The following is a 5,138-nucleotide window of genomic DNA, read 5'->3' on the forward strand; positions in this document are numbered from 1 at the left end:
ACTTCCAGAAGGCATTTGACAAAGTCCACTTACGTAGGTAGAAGCCAACAGACTTGAGGGCAAATTCCTGACACGGTTAGGAAATTGTTTGGCAGGCGACAGAATGTAGAGATAATGGGTAGGTAGTCAATTGGCAGGATGTAACCAGTTGTGTCTCACAAGGTCTTGTTTCGCTTAAAGAAGGGATCAAAGGTAGGATCATTAGGGATGCCCATGACTGAGCAGCACAAATGACCAATGCCTTCAATGGCTCATGCTGAACATGGCTGATAATAGTTCAATCGTGTGGGAACCTATGTGTTTCATATCGTCTCTGCACATAGAGCAATAATAACTATTTCTCATTTAAGTAACCTTTGATGATACAAAGTGCAGCTGCAATTACTTACATAGAAAAGAACAATTCACATTAATTGTTTCTCTAGAATTATTTAATCAACCTGTTCTAAGTTTAAACTGTATACGTTCAGACATTCTGAAGCTTTGTGTACCTTTTTTGCTGTGCTGGGACTTAGCGGTAAATCACAATGAAGATCATTGGAATCCACCCCGCAACTCAGATTCTCATTTGAAAATATGAGATCCAATACATGTCCTGCCTTCACTATCACATTGGAAATGAAACTGCAGAACCAGCAACTGTCATGGTGGGTTTCCACTCAGATTGAAACAAAATTACTCTGAATGTGGATAATCAATTGGAACCCAATACTGAAAGAAGTTGGGGATGAATTTACAAAGACTCGTATTATCAAAAAACCACAAATCTTTGGATAGGAATTGTGATAAAGGGAGGGGAGAACTGTCAATGCAAAATCACTCCACAAGGAATATACTTCAAAAGGGTGCGTCCATTACTCTTCAGAGAATTTAAAATTACTGAGCAATAGGAGATAGTCAAGTACAGGCTTACTCCAAAGGAAAGAATTTTCTTTTCACAACACTTTTTGGAACCCTCGAAGGGCTCAAAACAATTGGTAGGCATTGCAAGTGTTGTCATTGTGGAAGGGAAACATGGTAGCCAATTTGTACTCAGTAAGATGCCACAAACTGACCAGATAAATTTATTTTTATTAATAGTGGTTGAGATATTACTATTGGCCAGGTCTCTCTTACTCATGTTAGATGAGAGCCATAGGATTTTTGAGATGGTCGAAGGGTCACTGATTAGCGTTTTTCCTGAAGGATGGCAGCTGATTTGTCCATCTCAGACTGTAGATGGTGATAATTTTGTTTATTGGCCTGTAATCATTTGCTTTTCAGACATCAGTAGTCTTGGATGGATTTATCCTATATTGGACCATAAAAATCAGTTTGAGGCAATGCAATTTATCAAGTGTGCCTCCACTACAAGCTCTATGTCTCTCGCATGAATGCCCCTCTACATTTCTCATCCTGTGTTTTATAAGAGAACGGTTTTTTGGAACCCCCCAAAAAATTAAGCAGCTTGTGACTCAGACCTTCAGTCCCCTAACTCCCAACAATTGAAGGCTGATGAATCCTCAAGTCCAGATAATAAGCCTTGCTTTGAAACTCAAACATTGCTGTTGTGTAATTCCTGTGCCCATGAGATAAAAGTTCTTGAACTTTCTTATCTATTCCCCATAACCCTCAACTCCCTTACATATGAAAATCCACCTCAGCCTTCAACATATTCACTGATGCTGCTTCCACTTCTGTTTATGAAACAATGCCAAAGACCAACTACTGTCTAACAAAGAAACCTTCCTCAGGTTAGTCTCAAGTGGGAGACTTTTATTTTTAACTGTGTACCCTCATTCTAGCTTGCCTCTTGGTGGGATACATTCCCCAGCATCTACCCAATTGAGCCCCCTCAGAATCTATAAGATGACATTACATTTTTCTAAACTCGATGGGTATCAGTTCCATCTTTCCTCATAGGACAATCCCTTCATCCCAGGAAACAGCTGAGTGAGGCTTCTCTGAACTACTTTCAGTGCAATTAAATTCCTCAAGTAAAAAGACCCAAATTGTCCACAGTAGTGGAGGATCAATCTCACCAATGGTCTCTATAGTTGTACCAAAATTGCCCTAATTTCATATTCTATGCCCAAGTGACAAAAGCCAACATTTTATATGCTTTTCTAATTAGTTGCTGTATTTGTATAATCACTTTTTGCAATGTTTGTACAAGGACACCCAGAGATTGCAGCATTTTGCAGTCTTACCATTTCCTGCTTTTCTATTCTTCTTTCCAAACTGGATGACCTTACATTTAATCACATTATACTTCATCTGCAGATGATTGCTCATTTACTTAATTTGTCTATATCCCAATTTCAAATTCTTCGTATCCTCCCCACAATTTATTTTTCTACCTAGCTGTATCAAATAGCCCATTCACTTTGATCACCAGAGTAGTGATGAATTGGCTATATCTATCACAAGAGGCCCCGCTTGAGTGAGTTTGTTGGGTATGATTCCTGTCAACATCTGGCCAACATCTTGTACCTTTTGGGGTCGTCTAATCATCTGTGACATGGAGGCAGCTACTTGAGGCTTTAATTAGCCATCTGTGCTTCTATGTTTGATAACACTTCCATTTTACCCTGGAAAAGTTAGCTTTCACCTAATCTAACAATCCTACTTGCACATCTTAAAATGGTCTAATCCTAGTTGGTGAAGACTACCAGTAGGTTAAGCAGCATCAAAAGGAGGGGAGTCGACATTTCAGGTCAGAACCCTTCATCATTGAGTTCTGACGCAAGGTTCTGACCTGAAACATTGACTCTGCTCCTCCTCTGATGCTGCTTGACCTGCTGTGCTTTCTCCAGCTCAACTTGCTATCCATTCTGACTCTCCAGGATCTACAGTTCTTGCTATATCCAAGTTGCTGGAAACCACTCGTAGCACCTTTTGGAAGGTGGAATCAAAGTGAGTGAAGCTGATGGTTCCCAATATCACCCTGCATCATGTTACTGACATTTTCTGATAGGTTCACACTTGCTCCTGGAGGAAGAAGGCTCTTAACATTAATTCTGGTGTTTTCTGAATTGACTGCTAAAACAAGATGCTGGTATGGAAGAGATGTCACTTCTTAAAATAATCATGGGCATAAAGGCATGACTTTGGTTTCATCTAAGTATACCTTGCATTTGTTTTAAAATGGGAAGTGTCCTAAAGCAATCTTTTATAATCATTCATGGGATGTGAGCTTTGCTGACTGGGTCTGCATTCATGGTCTCTACCCCACCTCCCCCGCTCTTGAAAGGTGGTAGCAAGCTGCTTTCTTGAACCATTACAGTCCATGTAAAAGTGTTGGAAATGTGTTGCTGGAAAAGCGCAGCAGGTCAGGCAGCATCTAGGGAACAGGAGAATCGACGTTTCGGGCATTAGCCCTTCTTCAGGGCTGAAGAAGGGCTAATGCCCGAAACGTCGATTCTCCTGTTCCCTAGATGCTGCCTGACCTGCTGCGCTTTTCCAGCAACACATTTCCATCTCTGATCTCCAGCATCTGCAGACCTCACTTTCTCCATGTAAAAGTGTTACCTACAGTGCTGTTAGGAAGGGAGTTCCAGGATCTTGACTCAGTGACAGTTGATGCAATTCCAAATCAGAATGGAGAGACACTTGGAGGGGAAACTCCTGTCTATCTGCAACCTTTCCGATGTCTACAAGGTATAATTCAGGAGAATGATGGAAAACTCCCTAGTTCCCTGGATGAGTGCAGTTCCTAACAACATTCAAGAAACTCAATACTATCCAGGAAAGCCAGCCTTGATCAGCACCCCATTCACCATCATAAAGATTTACTCTTCCCCACCAATGCACAGCAACAGCAGTGTGTACCATTCATTGATAAAATGCAATGTACCAAATCAACAAGGTTCCATTAACAGCACCGTCTAAACCCAAAACCTTGATTCTAGGACAAGGGCAGCAGATAAATGAGAACACCATTACCTACAAGATCCCTTCAAAACACTCACCAAGCTGATTTGAAGTTATTTTGATGCTCCTAGTGTCGCTGGATCAAAATCCTGGAACTCTTTTCCAAACAGCACTGCATGGGCCCTATTCTCCAAAACATGCAGCAGAAGGCAGCAGCTTACCACCACCTTCTAAAGGTGCAGTTAGGAATGGGCAATAAACATTGGCCTTGACATTATTTTTCCACATCCAGTGAATGAATAAAAGACAAAACCAGATGGAAAACCAATCTGCTTTATGAAATGTGGACAGTATCCTGGTTAACTGAACAGCACTTCACAATTATTGTTTATTTTCCCTCAAAGTTTTCTTTGTTTGTAGAGCTTGCTCCAATGAAAAATGAGTGATGTCAGGGATTGATTAGATTTTCAAATATTTGTCTGTGAATCTATAATTAAAACAATGCGACTTACAATGAAATAAACTTAAGTAGAACCTCGATTAACCGAATATCAATGATCTGAATTTCAGATTATCTGAACATTATCTCAAGGTCCCATAAAAACGTTACATCAAAGAGTTAAGTGAATTTGGATTACCTGTACTGAAGAACATGTGAAAATGCTGGCAAAAACAAAGAAACACAAGCACCTCAAGCAACAGTGACTGGATATTTTTACGTAAGGGTGAGTTACGCAGCCCTTTGGAAAAGTAAAGTGCTTTATACCCGTCACTTCACCAGGCCTGTCATGAAAAAAATGGTAGAGAAAGTAAACACATGTGAGAGGCAGTGCTTATGACTTTCTATCACGACACTGAGTTCAGCGGAAACTGATAATTATCCAAACAAAATACTGCCCACCTATCCCATTTGGATAATCGAGGTTCCTCTGTATTCCTTTTAATTCTACTATCTTGAATTATGCCAAATGATTTAATACTTTGGAACTAAGTTATAAATTACGTTCCAGCCAAAGAGCCTGTACAATTCAGGCACATAATAGTTCAGTCTGTAGGGCTCTGCTGCTTAAGACACCTTAATTCAATAGCAGGTCAGTGACCATTACCCATTGCTTTAAATATTACTCTCCCCACCTTACTATCCATACAGGATCAAGATTATTTCCTTATGATTGCAGCCTATGCTGACAAAGGGAGAGCTAATTTCTTCCCAATCCTTTTTGTTAAATTTTTTTAAAAATTGAAGACTCTCATCGAATAAAACCCCAAAAACCTCTTACTCGTGG

Source organism: Chiloscyllium plagiosum, chromosome 28 (assembly GCF_004010195.1).
Source record: "Chiloscyllium plagiosum isolate BGI_BamShark_2017 chromosome 28, ASM401019v2, whole genome shotgun sequence".
NCBI lineage: Eukaryota > Metazoa > Chordata > Chondrichthyes > Orectolobiformes > Hemiscylliidae > Chiloscyllium > Chiloscyllium plagiosum.